The sequence below is a fragment of the Somniosus microcephalus genome, chromosome 2, assembly GCF_052327205.1.
Source record: "Somniosus microcephalus isolate GS21.2 chromosome 2, FLI_Smic_1.0, whole genome shotgun sequence".
Taxonomy (NCBI): Eukaryota; Metazoa; Chordata; class Chondrichthyes; order Squaliformes; family Somniosidae; genus Somniosus; species Somniosus microcephalus.
This window is the reverse complement of record NC_140988.1, coordinates 33,831,280-33,848,049: the sequence shown is the minus strand read 5'-3', so window position 1 is coordinate 33,848,049 and position 16,770 is coordinate 33,831,280.

Here is a 16,770-nt window from a genome sequence, read left to right as displayed (position 1 = left end):
ACTGGCACAGTAGACAAAAGGCCTACAAAGCTGCAATACTAAATGCAACTGTGCAAATGGCATTAGTTGTATTATTGATTTCAAAATAATTTTCTGAAATAAAAATTGGCTTTTGTGGACTTGCATCACTTTGGAAATAGAAGCCTTCTCAATGCATTTTGATTTAATTTATTTCTAGGTCTTATGAATATCATTTAATCTTAACTGGTGTTATTTACACCAAGGTCCACTATACTGCCCTAGTTGAATGGGCAAGTAAACAATCTAATCTAATGGGTCGATCAAAATTGTATTACTGCTGGCAAATATGAGAGCAACCTACAGTGACTTACCCTCTCATTGTCTTTCTTTCCTGTTCCTCCCATCCTGTACCTCCCCCAAATATTCTTACTACTGTCAGAGGTTGCTGCACAGTGGTCATGAATGTAAATCTATAACCTATCGCTGTTTAAACAAGCCAGGTAGGAAGAGTTTACTTTATTTTCTGTGGGAAAAACTGAGGTGCCCCATTGGAAAGAAGGAACTTAATCCCAATTACGTTGCCTCCTCCCTGCAGTATCAATGCTAGCTTCCTAACATTGATACTGGAAATACTGTATATACAATGGGTGGCATTAGGCTTCTTTTGTGTCCACATCAGAAACCCAAATGAATTTGGGCCATTGCGAACAAAGAGCCTCTTAACCATTGTAAAATAAGTACAGCAGATGCTCAGTTTTTATTGTTGATGAGTTGCCAGTGTACAAATGTTTGAAAACCAATTATTTTAACAAGACTGTCCACCCTCTCCAAATAAAACCCCTTCCCTAGGGACTACACCTTGATGTGGTGGGAAGGCTAGAGTGCTCCTATGACCCTGAGAGCTATGCTGGCAGGAGTATAACTTCTGGTAGGGACACCCAGCCCAGTGAGTTCAAAAGGTAGGAGCCAGACTAAAGGCAGTCCACTGGCCCTCCTGGTAGGGAGCTGCAATTTAGGCTAACAACTTGTCCACATAAAAATGCCTAGAAACCTAGAGACAATATGAGTCTGTTACTGACTTGTAAATATAAACATCAACTGTGGAGAACCACAAACTGCTGGATGTAAGGTAAGATGATACTCCGATGGAGCCAAATATCTTCCTCTGGACAATCAGCAGTGGAAGAAATTGGCTGCCTCATGTGCCACTAAGCACAGAAGACTAATTAACAAATAAAATCTGTCCACCATCAATAAATGAGCTTACCTTCTTCCAGATTGATCTAAAATATAGTTTAGTGTGTGGTAAAGCAGACAGTTCCAAGGTGCCGTTTTGTGAATTCTTAATGGGATAGTGGAATTCAAATTCAGCTAGGCCATCCAGAAACTTTTGATGGAAAATCATATGCTTAGGAAACTTAAAGGATGATATTAATTCCAGTTTCTGGATAAAGGTTTGGTCAGGTTCCATTCAGAAATGCTGAATAATAGTTTGGGCAGGCTCCATTCAAAAATCTGAAAACCCATCAAAATTTCCTGAATTTGAACCGCTAACATATTTATGTTACTTCTGGAGCACTTTCATCATCTCCAATCTCTTCCATGTAAAAAGGGTCAGGATTGCCCATTAAGTGTTTCATTACAGCAAATAAAAGGGAATTACGTTAAAGAGCTTATTTTAATGTAAATTCTCTGATCCAGAATAAAAGGTTAAGTAGAGTGTTGAAGATAAAGTGCAGTACTCGATGGCCTAATTGTTCTGTACAATCATAAGAATATAAGATTGCACTTAATATTCTTCACTGATGGAATAACCAATACACTCATACTCTCAGCTGCAAGAAGATTCATGAAGGTCTGCAAAGTAAAGAAGAACATAATGGTTGAAGAGTAAAAATAAGCTGAGAAATTGCTGAAATAGATATTGAGATAATTTCTGTAAAAAAATGATCACTATTTTCAAATCATGTAATAATATTGGACATTATCTGCTTCTCTCACAAATGTAACAAAGATAATTCATCTTTCTCCTGCTCCTCTTTGCGTTAATAAAATGAAATTTCACGCACACTTGACTATAGTCATATAGACAGTTTGTAATTGAGAATGCTAATTCAGTTCAAATTGACCAGAGATAGAGACTGAAATTATTGCTGGTGACATCTAGTAATCAGGTAAAGGCACTGTATGTATTTTTGTCAAATCAGTTAGGGAAGGAGGCACCTTGATATGGTATGAACTGATTTGAAGAATTAATGTGAGGCCATTAGGAAATCTGGCTGTGAGAAGTAATGAGTCAAATTGGTTGTGAATTGAATATGTGATAACAGCAGATAGTTGGCAGAGAGCTACACCAATGTAATTCAATCAAGAGATGCTGATGAAGTCATAAACCCCAAGAGAGAAACTCAAGTGCTTTATAAATATCAGCAAAGCCCCGAGATTGAATAATGGTTGTAAACTCACTGACAGCTGTTTGTTGTTCTATTTGATATCCTCTAATAGTTTTTTGAGGAAAAATGACATTTTCTTTCGCAACCGCATCAGAGTTCAACAATTTTCCCTTTCTTGTTACACATTCCCTCTCCCTTGCACTGGGTTGCGCACAAAAGGTTGCCAGCTGTGACAAGTGTCAAAGTCAGAGGATGTTCCTGCTTGTTAGTAATCTAGTGGGCACGTTTTTGTTGTTGGCAATCCAGTGAGGACCATCTGATTTCGGGAAGGTGACACAGCTCGCGTATATTAAAAGACAATAACCAACTTTTTTTAGCGTTTCACTAGTTAGGAGGGTGCTATGATGCCTTATGGAGGTGATGGATTCAACGGGTGCCTGTTCGATTAGCGGAAGGTGTTCTGCTGCCTCATGCTGCCGATGTACTCATGGAGGGTTCGTCACATGACCTTTGTCTCCAATCGCCCTGCCCCCACACTCCCGCCATTGGTCACCCAACATGTGCACCCTCGTGATGTACCGCCTACCCGTGTCAGGAAAGAGAACAGACTCTTTGTTACCCGATTGGATGATGGTTGACCTTTATCCTCCATCTCCAATAAATTTATAATTAATAACGCACAATTTCTTTATGCCCCCTGTGATTTTTCTCCCAGATTGCTTGCAGTGGTTTCTGGGAGATCAATCTCTAATTTCTGGAAACTCCAGGGCAATCCTCAAGGGTTGGTGGCCTATCTTTCCTAGTGGGTATCTATCTGTCTGATCTCTGGTATCTCCTGGGATGGAGGTTAAGCTGCACCATTGCGTGCCAAATTTCCTCGGCTCTGCCAGCAGCAGTCCGGTGGAAAGACTCGGGAAATAGGCCAGGACACGGATACATGGGTTCTGACCTAATCTGGAAATTTCCTGCTGGGGCCTTACAAAGCCACTGACGCTGAGAGGGCAGAGCCAGGCCAGGATTCCTGATGCTTGCCATTCTCACATTGCTAGCCCATATGGAACTTGGCATAAGTGAGGAGGTTGGTGTTGAGTCTGTGTTTTCAAATGCAGTTATACTGAATAACAGGACACAGACTACAGAAGTAAGTAAACAGGTCTTTAGTGATTGAGGGTCAGGGCTGAACTGAGATACACTTTGCTCCGCAGAGTTTATATACCGGTGTGGTCACCACCGGTACTACAATGTACAGGAGCCATCAAAAAGTGGTCCATCACCTTAAGGTATCCTCTTAAGGTAGTACAGGTTACATACACTACAATTCCTCCCCTTTTAGCTTAACAGTGTACACCCCAAATTAAACATTACACGGATAACATATATACAATTTACACACAAGAATTGTTCAAAGATTCAGTCTCTGAGGAGGCCTCCTGATCCGGTCCGGATAACGCCTTTCAGGGGTCTCTGGTTCTCGTTGCTGGGGTGACTCATCCACTTGATCTCCTATGGTTTTAACATCATCATATACATTTGAGTCTGAGGTAGATGTTACAGGCTCAATAAGTTCTTCAACTGGTGTCTCTGCCGTAAACATGGGGTCGACCCTTGTTCTCGATTCCACAAGTTGGTCAGCATGACGTCGTATTACATTCTCTCCAACGTCTACCGTGTACATCAAGTGTCCTTGTCATGCATGAATTGTTCCAGGTTGCCATTTATCATCCCTATAGTCCCTGGCCAACACTGGTTGTCTTATTTCAAAACTACGAGTGGCCTTGTTATTTACATGCTGGAATTGCTTGTTTTCGACTTCCCGTCGCACATTGGGTTTTAACAAATCCAACCGGGACCGCAACCTTCTGTTATAGAACATTATGGCAGGGCTTTGATTTGTCACTGCATGCGTGGCGTTTCGATACGCCATCAGGAAATTGTCCACCTTGTGTTGTAGTGGAATATGGTCTTCACTCATGGCCTTTATCGCCTTTTTGAACATTTGTACAAATCTCTCGGCCAACCCATTTGTAGCCGGATGATATGGGGCAGATGTATAGTGTTTCACCCCATTCTTTTACATGAATTTCTGGAATTCTTCTGACACAAACTGTGGTCCATTGTCTGAACATATTTGCTCCGGCAACCCATTCCTTGCAAATATGATTCTTAGAACTGCGATCGTCTTCTCAGAGGTAGTGGTCGACATCTTAATCACTTCTGGCCATTTAGAATGTGCGTCTACTGCTATCAAAAACATGGAATCCATGAATGAACCTACAAAGTCGATATGCACACGTTGCCATGGGGCTGAAGGCCATTCCCACGGATGCAGTGGTGCAATTGGAGGTGCATTTTGAACTTTTTGGCACCCTGAGCAGCTTTTAGTCAGATCCTCTATTTGTTTGTCGATACCTGGCCACCACACATAAGCCCTAGCAAGGCTTTTCATCTTGACTCCCCCCAGATGACCTTCGTGCAATTCTTTCAGAACTCTCTCCCTTAATTTAGGAGGAATAATCACCCTTGTTCCATACATCAATGTTCCTTGACATACGGACAGCTGTTCTCGTCTGGCTGAGAATGCTGGTAACAGTGGTTCGCCATGTGCTGGCCATCCCTTCACTGTCAAGTCGTAGACCCGAGACAGTGTCGGGTCATTTCAGGTCTCTCTCTCAATACCCGCATTGGTGACTGGTAAGCATTCGATGATGGTCGAGTGAAATATCTCGACAGGGTCAACTGCCGGTGCCTCTTCCTCTGTAGGTAGTGGCAGGCGCGACAGCCCATCAGCATTACCATGTTGCTTTGTACCTTTGAATTCAATATCATATTGATGTGCCCCTAGGAAAAGGGACCATCTCTGAAGCCTCTGCGCTGTCATTACCGGAACACCCTTCTTAGGGTTGAAAATGGAAACCAACAGCTGGTGATCTGTCAGCAGCGTAAACTTTTGGCCTTGCAGGTAATGGTTAAATTTCTTAACTCCCCACACGAGGCTGAGAGCCTCCCTATCTATCTGAGCATAGTTGCGCTCAGCGGAGGTCAATGATCTGGATGTGAAAGTGACTGGCCTTTCCGAGCCATCTGGAAACTTATGTGAGAGCACTGCCCCGATACCATATGGAGAAGCATCACAAGCTAAGCGAATAGGCAGCGTTGGGTTAAAGTGAGCCAACACTTCCTTAGAGGTGATCAGTGCCTTGCTCTTTTGAAAAGCCCGCTTACAATCATCGCTCCACTTCCATGGTATTCCCATTTGCAAAAGAGTGTTTAGCGGGTGTAACACCGTGGATAAATTTGGAAAAAACTTGTGGTAATAGTTAACCAACCCGAGGAACGACCTCAACTGGGATACATTTTCCGGTGCAGGAGCTTTGACAACAGCTTCGATCTTGTCAGGTGACTTATGGAGCCCCTCCCGGTCAATGACGTGGCCGCAGTACGAGATTCGCTTTTGAAAGAACTCGCATTTCTGGTGATTAACTCTGAGCCCATATTCTTTCAATCTGATGAGCACCTGCTCCAAATTCGCGAGGTGATCCTTATCGTTATCTCCTGTAATCAGGATGTCATCCAGGTAGCATTGTGTGCCTGGGATTCCCTGCAATACCTGCTCCATGGCCCTTTGCCAAATCGCTGGAGCCGATGCCACTCCAAAAACCAGTCTATTATACCGATATAAGCCCTTATGCGTGTTGATCGTAAGATACTGACGTGACGCTTCATCAACTTCCATCTGTAGGTACGCCTGCGCCAGGTCTATATTAGTGAAGTGTTTCCCGCCAGACAGCGAAGCGAAGATATCTTCAATCCGCGGAAGCGGATATTGCACCGTGTGAAGAACCGGATTAACAGTGATCTTGAAATCACCACAGATGCGAACCTTCCCAGGTTCCCCCGGCTTGTTGCTCAATGAACGCTTCATGACAGGAACAATGGGTGTAGCCCATTCGCTCCAGTCCACCTTGGACAGTACCCCTGAACGTTCTAGCCCTCCCAGCTCTGCTTCCACAGCAGGTCGTATCACATAAGGCACCGGTCTGGCTTTGAAAAATGTTGTGTTTGCATGTTCTTCAACCTTGATGGTTGCTGTAATTCCTTTCAGTGTTCCAAGTCCCTGTTGGAACACCTCCTTAGCATCGTCTAAGATTTTGGACAGTCGTTTAGGTTTGACATCGTCCTCCTTACAGGCATCCACAGTCAGTGCTTGTATGGAATGCCAGTCCACATTTATTCTCCGGATCCATTCCCGTCCCAGTAGTGGCGGACCTCCATCAGGTAACACATACAAGTCCATTTTCTGACTTTCTTTACCATTGTAGACCACATTTACTTTTATCTTTCCTTTGGGGTATACTATTTGCCCCGTGTACGTTTTCAATACAATCTCCGTATCCCTCAGGGGAATGTGCGAGAATAACCTTTTGTAATCTTGCTTATTCATGACCGTTAATGCCGACCCAGTGTCCAATTCCATCTTCACTTGGACTCCTGCTATCCGAAGCATGACCCAGATAGTTTGGTGGTCTGCTGTGTTACCCACATTATGTATTTTCAGACAACCCAGTTCCTTACTGCTGGAGTCTGAATCCGTCTTCTGTTCATCCGAACTGTTCTCTGTCACCTTGTGTACTTTTTTGTACTTCTCCTGTGGTGACTTTTTGCTGCTGGTCTTCTTTCCTGACCGGCATACTCTCGCTATGTGACCAAGTTTGCCACATTGCCTGCATTCTTTATCTTTGAACCAGCACTGGTTCTGGTCATGCGTTGTCCTTCCACAACGATAGCACTTTACTGTGCCCAATGCCATTTCATTGGTGCTGAATTCCAATGGCCTTTGCTGTATCTCTGCAGCACCCTGTGCTGCTGCCTCGTGGGATGCTGCAATGCTGAAATCTTTGACCAGCGTAAGGTCCTTTTCCTCTAGCAGTCGCTTCTGGGTTCCTTCCCTTAGGAGCCCACACACAAACTTATCTCTCAGTGCGTCTGCTAGTCCTGTTCCGAACTGGCAGTACTTTGATAACTTGCGCAGTTCTGTTAGGAATTCCGTGTTGCTTTCTTCTTTAAGTTGAATTCTTTTGTCGAATTTAAAATGTTCCGCTATCAGCAGCGGTGTGGGGTTTAAATGCTCTTGCAGGATAGTAACAATATCCGCAAAACTCTTCCCTACCGGTTTGTCTGGTGTTACAAGGTTCCTTAATAACCCGTACGTCTTCGCACCCATCGAGTTTAATAGGGTTAGTGCTTTCTTATCATCCGGTACCTCATTCGTTGTACAGTAAACTTCGATGCGTTCCACATAAGTGGCCCAATCTTCCACATCGCTATCAAAAGCAGTGATGTTACCCATTTTTGGCATCCTTGCTGAGTTTCTCCTTTCCCTTCGGATATTATTTTTTTTTTAATTTATTTTTTCCTAGTTAAGATGGCGGCTTTTCCCGCACTTGGCGGCTTTTCCCGCACTTGTCTTCTTCCCCCGCCGACTCAAAATGGCGATTCCCACGCTGTTGCCGTCCACGCCTCCCAGCGGTCCTTTATTTTCCCCTGCGCTGCTGCTCTTGTTCCCCGCCGCTCCCGCGATCCTTGTGGCCATAAACGCTTTCTGGCTGCTGCGCGTCTCTGTCCCGATTGCAGCCCGGCCCCTGACACCGGCTGCGGTCGTGTTCTCCGCCCTTTTGGTCGTTTTCCCTCCCCTTCTCCCACTGACAACTCGGCCGACTTCCCCCCCGTGCCGCTCGATCGGGCTTACCCGCCGCTGTCGTCGAAGGGATGATCACTGATGTTTGACTTCGTGGCCAGAAACCAACCCGGGTTCCCGATGGCCTCCCGTGCGATGCAGTGCTCAGCAGGATGTTGAGGGCGGATGCCCTTGTTCGACGCCCGTTTCTGAGGACGAAGCTTCCTTTGATGCAAAACTGCCGCTAGTAAGATCAGACTCGCCGCCACTGTTGAGTCTGTGTTTTCAAATGCAGTTATACTGAATAACAGGACACAGACTACAGAAGTAAGTAAACAGGTCTTTAGTGATTGAGGGTCAGGGCTGAACTGAGATACACTTTGCTCCGCAGGGTTTATATACCGGTGTGGTCACCACTGGTACTACAATGTACAGGAGCCATCAAAAAGTAGTCCATCACCTTAAGGTATCCTCTTAAGGTAGTACAGGTTACATACACTACAGTTGGTAGGCCAAATCACATAAGACGTGGTGGCCTCCTAAAGGGTGAAAGTGAGCCTCCTCACCAGAGGGCACTAAGTCAGGAAAGATGTCTAGACCCTGAAAAGAGGACTATTATATATTTTTTATGTGTATTCGCCACCTTATGTTGTATCAGTCACCATATTTACAAGAGGTCATCGAGCTGCAGATGTCTGCTGAGTGTGCCTAGGCAGCTGCCGGTGAAGAGGACATCAATTGCGGTGGCTGCTTCACTGGCAGCAGCCCTCAAGTCGGTCCTGGGAGAGGGGGCAATTGGGAAAGAAGGGGAAGTGAATGGGAGCGGGTCGAGCAGGGGCCGGCACTGGTCTTCGGCACTGTAGCGTAGCCGAGTGGAGCGCTCCTGCACAGGATGGTGTGACTAGAAGTGAGGCAGGTAAGGGGATCCAGGAGGTAGTGTTGGAGGGGCCGCAGTCCTTGCTCTTGTCCAACAGGTTTGAGGCTCTTACTCCCTGTGAGAATGGGAATGGGGACTGCGGGGAGGATGAGCAACCTGGCCACAGCACCGTGGAGTGGGGGGCCATTCAAGTGGGGGAAGTTAAAAGAAATGTTGTAGTAGTAGGGGATAGTATCATTAGGGGGATAGATAGGGTTCTTTGCAGCCGAGAGCGAGAGTCCCAAAGGCTGTGTTGCCTGCCCGGTGCCAGGGTTAAGGACATCTCCTCTGGGCTGGAGAGAAACTTGGAGTGGGAGGGGGAGGATCCAGTTGTCGTGGTCCATGTTGGTACCAACGACATAGATAGGACAAGGAAAGAGGTTCTGCTGAGGGAGTTTGAGCAGCTAGGGGCCAAATTAAAAAGCAGAACCACAAGGGGAATAATCTCTGGATTACTACCTGAGCCACATGCTAATTTGGCTAGGGTAAATTAAATTAGAGAGTTAAATGCGTGGCTCAAAGACTGGCATGGGAGAAATGGGTTTTGCTTCTTGGGACACTGGCATCAGTACTGGGACAGGAGAGAGCTGTTCCGTTGGAACTGACTTCACTTGGCCAGTGCTGGGACTAGAATCCTGGTGAATCGAATAACTAGGGCTGTAGAGAGGGCTTTAAACTAATTAGTGGGGGGGAGGTTTTAAGAAAGCGAAAAATAAAAATGACAGCGGAGAAGGCAATAGAGCAAGGTAGCAGTGGGGGAATTAAAAACCAGAGCGTGTCAGGAAGGGACAGAATGTATGATGATAAAGGTAAAGTAGTAAAAGGGGTAAAAACAGGAATAAATTGTCAGAAAACATATTTGAAAGTTCTTTATCTGAATGTACGCAGCATTCGTAACAAAATTGACGAGTTGATGGTACAAATAACTACACATGGTTATGATCTGGTGGCCATTACGGAAACATGGCTGCAAGATGATCATGACTGGGAACTAAACATACAAGGGTATTTGACAATTAGGAAGGACAGGCAGGAAGGAAAGGGAGGTGGGGTTGCTATGTTAATCAAGGATGGAATCACTGCAATAGTCAGAAATGATATTGGGTCAAAGGATCAGGATAGTGAAACAGTTTGGGTGGAGATAAGGAATAATAAGGGGAAAAAGTCACTATTGGGCATAGTCTATAGGCCTCCTAACAGTTGCAACTCTGTTGGTCAGAGTATAAATCAAAATAGTTGGGGCTTGTAATAAGGGAACAGCTATAATCATGGGGGATTTTAACTTTCATATTGACTGGACTAATCAAATTGGGCATGACAGCCTTGAGGAAGAGTTCATAGAGTGTATTAGGGATGGGTTCCTTGAGCAGTATGTAATTGAACCAACCAGGGGGCAGGCAATCTTAGATCTGGTCCTGTGTAATGAGACAGGATTAATAAAAATTGTCCTAGTAAAGGATCCCCTTGGAATGAGTGACCATAATATGGTTGAATTCCAAATTCAGTTTGAGGGTGAGAGAGTTGGATCTCAAACCAGCGTACTAAGCTTAAATAAAGGAGACTATGAAGGTATGAGAGTAGAATTGACTAAAGTCGACTGGGGAAACAGATTAAAGTGTAAGACGGTACAAGAGCAGTGGTCTACATTCAAGGAGATATTTCACATCTTTCAAGAAAAATATACTCCACTGAGGAAAAAGGGGAGTGAAAGAAAAGACAGCCATCCGTGGCTTAGTAAAGTAATAAAGGATAGTACCCGACTGAAAACAAGGGCATATAAAGTAGCCAAATCTAGTGGGAGGATAGAAGATTGGGAAGCATTGAAAAGCCAGCAAAGAATAACTAAAAGATCAATTAAGAAAGGGAAGATAGATTATGAAAGTAAACTAGCAAAAAATATAAAAACAGATAGCAAGAGTTTCTACAGCTATGTAAAAAGAAAAAGGGTGGCTAAAGTGAACGTTGGTCCCTTAGAGGATGAGACCGGGAAACTAGTGGTGGGGAACATGGAGATGGCAAAGACACTGAACAAATATTTTGTATCAGTCTTTACAGTAGAGGACACTAAAAATATCCCAACACTGGACAAACAGGGGGCAATGGGGGGGGGGAGGAGCTAAACATGATTAAAATCACAAAGGAGGTGGTACTGGGTAAAATAATGGGACTTAAGGCGAATAAATCCCCTGGACCTGATGGCTTACATCCTAGTGTCTTGAGAGAAGTGGCGGTAGGGATTGTGGATGCATTGGTGATTATTTTCCAAAAGTCCCTGGACTCAGGAAAGGTCCCGGCAGATTGGAAAACTGCTAATGTAACACCCTTATTTAAGAAGGGAAGTAGACAAAAAGCTGGAAACTATTGACCAGTTAGCCTAACATCTGTGGTTGGCAAAATGTTGGAGTCCATTATTAAGGAAACATTAAGGAGCATTTAATAGGACAGAGTCAGCATGGTTTTATGAAGGGGAAGTCATGTTTGACAAATTTGCTCGAATTCTTTGAGGACGTAACATACAGGGTGGATAAAGGGGAACCAGTGGATGTAGTGTATTTGGACTTCCAAAAGGCATTTGACAAGGTGCCACACAAAAGATTACTGATCAAGATAAAAAAAATCGCGTGATTGGGGGCAATATACTGGCATGGGTGGGAGATTGGCTATCTAACAGAAAACAAAGAGTTGGGATAAATGGTTTGTTCTCGGGCTGGCAATCAGTAACTAGTGGTGTTCCGCAGGGGTCAGTGCTAGCACCCCAACTCTTTACAATCTATATTAATGATTTGGAGGAAGGGACCGAGTGCAACGTATCCAAGTTTGCCGACGATACAAAGATGGGAGGGAAAGCAGTGAGTGAGGAGGACATAAAAAACCTACAAAAGGACATAGACAGGCTAAGTGAGTGGGCAGAGATTTGACAGATGGAATATAATATTGGAAAGTGTGAGGTTATGCACTTTGGCAGAAAAAATCAAAGAGCAAGTTATTATCTAAATGGAGAGAAACTGCAAAGTGCTACAGTACAAAGGGATCTGGGGGTCCTGGTGCATGAAACACAAAAAGTTTGTATGCAGGTGCAGCAGGTGATCAGGAAGGCCAATGGAATCTTGGCCTTTATTGCAAGGGGGATGGAGTATAAAAACAGGGAAGTCTTGCTGCAGTTATACAGGGTATTGGTGAGGCCACACCTGGAATACTGCATGCAGTTTTGGTTTCCATATTTAAGAAAATATATACTTGCTCTCGAGGCGGTTCAGAGAAGGTTCACTTGGTTGATTCCGGAGATGAGGGGGTTGACGTATGAGGAAAGGTCGAGTAGGTTGTGCCTCTACTCATTGGAGTTCAGAAGAAAGAGAGGCGATCTTATCGAAACATATAAGGTTGTGAGGGGGATTGATCGGGTGGATGCGGTGAGGATGTTTCCACTGATGGGTGAGACTAGAACTAGGGGGCATAATCTTAGAATAAGGGGCTGCTCTTTCAAAACTGAGATGAGGAGAAACTTCTTTACTCAGAGGGTAGTAAATCTATGGAATTTGCTACCCCAGAGAGCTGTGGAAGCTGCAACATTAAATAGATTTAAAACGGAGATACACAGTTTCCTAGCAGATAAGGGAATTAGGGGTTACGGGGAGAGGGCAGGGAAGTGGACGTGAGTCTAGGTTCGGATCAGCCATGATCCTATTGAATGGCGGAGCAGGCCCGAGGGGCCATATGGCCTACTCCTGCTCCTACTTCTTATGTTCTTATTATGTACCAACTCCACATGTATTTTTTTTTAATGAATTTACCTTATGTGTAGTGTCCTCCCTTCAAGGGCCTCTTGTTATGCCACATGTAGACCGCATTTTCCTGAACGCAAGGGCAGACTAATTTTGCAAAGTGGGCCTCAAACAGCCGTTAATCCCCCTATTTGCACATGCAAAGAGTCTAACTCCAATTTCAGGTGCCGGCCCCGGACACCTCTTTTTCTGCCGTTACCCATATGGCGGGCAGCGCACCTCCGGCATGCGTCCTGGCTGCCATATTGGAGGCTTAGGCGTCCATTTTGTAACTGAAAAAAAGGCAAGCCGCCATTGAATTTCTAGGCTGTTGTTTTCTACCCTTCACACAATTTCTTACCCATACCCAAGTTTTTGTTCTGAATCCCCTCGGTTTTGTACTTAATTAGTCATCTTTCACGTGGAACATTATCAAATGCTTTTGTAAGTCTACTTCCACAACATTTGTAGGTTTTACTAGAGTCGAATTGAGCTGTCACTTCTTCAAAGAAATCAAGGAGGCTGGTCAGACAGAATCTTCCCCATCTAAAGCCATGTTGATTGCTGCTTGCTAGGTCATTGCACAGAAAATCCTGATAAGTGATTCCATTATTTTACAGCGAATTGAAGTTAAGACTAATGTAGTTGACTGTTTCTGTTTAGTCACACTTTTTAAATATGGATACCACATTAGCCAGTTTCCAATCTCCTGGTATCTCCCCAGTGGCCATTGATTCTCTCATGATGATTAATGTTTAATGTGTAAAAAAGAAAATAAACAACTTGTGGCAACTACACATAAATATCCACAGCTCTTCGCTGACAAACTATTTTTAAAAACAGGCTTACATTTGCCAGTAAAATTCCTATTAAAAATGCTGCCGGTACATGATTACATACTTTTTCATTACCTGTTATAAATTGGAACTATCTTTTAAATAATTAATATGTGCAATCATACTAACAAAGCAGCCTAATTAAAAAGCACTCCAAAACCACAGGAGAAGACAGTGGAAATTACATTTAACCGGGTTGTGTTTATTTGTTTTATTGTTCCCCTCCAATGACCTCTGATGAAACTGTAAGAGATCTATAATGGTAAAGATATTAAAGGATATTGCACAATATACAAACTATCTTGAAGAGCTTAATGGTGTCGTAAAAGAACTGTGGTTTTGCGATTGGCTATGCAAGTGAATAATTTATGTTATAGAAAAGGTACTTTATAGATATATATTAATTTGGGAGTTTGGGCATTTGGATAGTGGCTTCTTGTTAGATGCAATTGCTCGATATGGAAGATCATAGAGCATAGAATTAGAGAAGCTGACCCAAATGTTCAATGTGCAAATTAGACATATCAGAAATCTGATATATCCCCGATGAAAATGGGGTTACTGAGAAAAAAGGTGGTTGAACAATATGAAACATCAACCGCCACTCAGAATTTTAACAACAACTTGAATTTATCTAGCACCTTTAATACTAGAATCATAGAATCTTACAGCATAGAAGGAGGCCATTCGGCCCATCTTGCCTGTGCCAGCTCTTTGAAAGAGCTCTCCAATTAGTCCCACTCCCTGCACTTTCCCCTTACCCCTGCTATTTTCTCCCCTTCAAGTGTTTATCGAATTCCCTTTTGGAAAGTTACGATTGAATTTGCTTTCACCACCTTTTCAGGCAATGCATTCCAGATCACAACAACTCACTGCATATAAAAAAAAATCTCCTTATCTCACCTCTGGCTCTTTTGCCAATTTCCTTAAATCTGCGTCCTCTGGATACCGACCCTCCTGTCAGTGGACACAGTTCTCCTTATTTACTGTATCAAAACCCTTCATGTTTTTGAACACCTCTAGTAAATTTCCCCTTATCCTTTCTGCTCTAAGGAGAACAATCATTGGTAGAAATGTTAAATTACTTCAAAGATTAAGTAGAGAAATGTCCCAAGGTGCTTCATAGAGGTGTAATGAAAAATGGATGCAGAGCTAATAAAAAAAGGTCATATTAGTAGGCGTGACCAAAAGCCTGGTCAAAGAGATGGCCTCTAAGGTGGGTGCTTAAACAAGGAGAGGGAGGTGCAAAGTTGGAGGGATTCAGGAAAGGAATTCCAGAGTGTAAGATTCTGAAAATTGTAATAAAACCGCTGCTACCACGTGGAGATTGAAGTTCAGAATGAATTGTGAAATGGTTAAAGACAGATTCAAAATGTGGGAAATCAACATGTGTTCTTTGTTTGTGAAGACACAAAATGGCGGAAGTCAGCAGGAGGTCCTTTGCCTGGTGGTCAGCATATGGTCCTTTGTTTGAAAGGTCACATGGACAGGAAGGAGGGACATGGCTGACAAGGAAGTCCCGCCCCCACACACCTCACAGGAACATAAATGTGTCATGCGGAAGGAACTCCAATTAGGGAAGGTTTGGAGTGAATCTGACCTCTCAGAGGGAGGCAGACAGTAATATATGAGTGGGGCCAGCAGAAAGGCCAGAAGTAACCCAGGGGCGGGAAATTCAGAACACAGAAGGAACACAGGAGAAAGAAAGAAGACAGAGGTGGAAGAACAGATGAGTAGGCCTTGTAGTGGTCAACTCTCCCTCCATTTTTGCTCCCACTTACCTTCTCGTGTAGACCTTGTCTAATCGCAATGCTGATCTCCTCATATTCAGGGCACCTCTTTAACTGCCTGGCTACTTCATGTGGTGATGCGGAAACGTTTCCACTGCAGGATCACTGGAATTTCACAGTGGAATATGGCAGACCCCATCTTTGGTGGCAGAAATGGCACCGGGAGCATACCATGTATATGGAATGAACTCTGACCCAGGAAACTTGTGGTGTTGGAAGGTGGACAGAAGCCCAGAACACTGCCGCCGGAAGGAGAAACTCGGCCCTAAAGTCTGAAGTTGCTAAAGTTAATTTTCAGGTCAGAGGGCTACAGAACGCTCAGGGTGGAAAATAAGATGCTGGGGGTAATTTTAGGCTAACTCGTCTGGCGGGAATCTCCCAGGATCAGGTCTGGTTTTACACCCCATTCTCCACAATGGAAAGTAAAATCAGAATGGGTGGAAATTGGGCAGCCAATCTGTTCCAGTCAATTTCCTGCTGGGTGGGTTAAAATGGCCCTCACTGTTCCTGAAGTTTGTGTTGAGCTTGGCAGGAGCACTGTAGATGGCCAAAGTCAGAAGGTCAGAGTGAGAACAGAGGGAGGTCAGTCTTATGTTTGCAGACACAACAGAATTGTTTGGCAAAGTGGTCCCCTATCTGCTGTCCTCACAATACAAAAAAGACATCACCATGAACAGTGATTATGGTATACTCAATTGGAGGAAGTATACGTAAATCACTGTGTCACATTGTCGCAAAGGCAAATGGTATTGGAAGAAAAAATACAGACAGAAGAGAGATGATAGCCGTGATTTTGCCAAACTAGATGGGTCCGGGGCAGCCGGGGTTGGAGTCGCGGTCCCAGCCCGCTGCCTACTGCAGCCCACATTCTCCAAGTGATTTTACATTAATAGGGCTTCTTAAGCCCGCCCTGCGGTGTTCCCGGTCAATTAAAAGGAAGCGGGTCTGATGATGTCACCTAAAGGGGCCATGCCAAAATTGATTTTGACATTTGTGCTGTCAGTGTTCTACAGCATTGAGGTGCTGCAAACACTGACAAGCACTGCACAGAGCTACACGGCTGCACCCAGGCTCTCCCATGACTCCCTCCATATGCTTATGGAGGGAGTCACAGCACACAGTGAGGTTCTCTTCTCTTCCCATGGGCGGAAGAGACCTCCCCAGGAGATCAACGCAGCCTGGTTGCACATTGCAGAGAAAGGCACAAGCAGGGATGTCGTCAGGAGGACCAGGCTGCAGTGGCGCAAGCCTTTCAATGATCCCAGTAAATCACGAAACGTTACTGCCAAGCCACACTCAACCTCATCCTGCTGTGCCACTCATCATATCCACACCACTCTGCCTTCCCTACCCTACTCCTGCACATCTTTACTCACACCAACTTACCTTGCACCTCCACCCATCCCTCTCTATCTACATTATCACATCCCCATCTCACT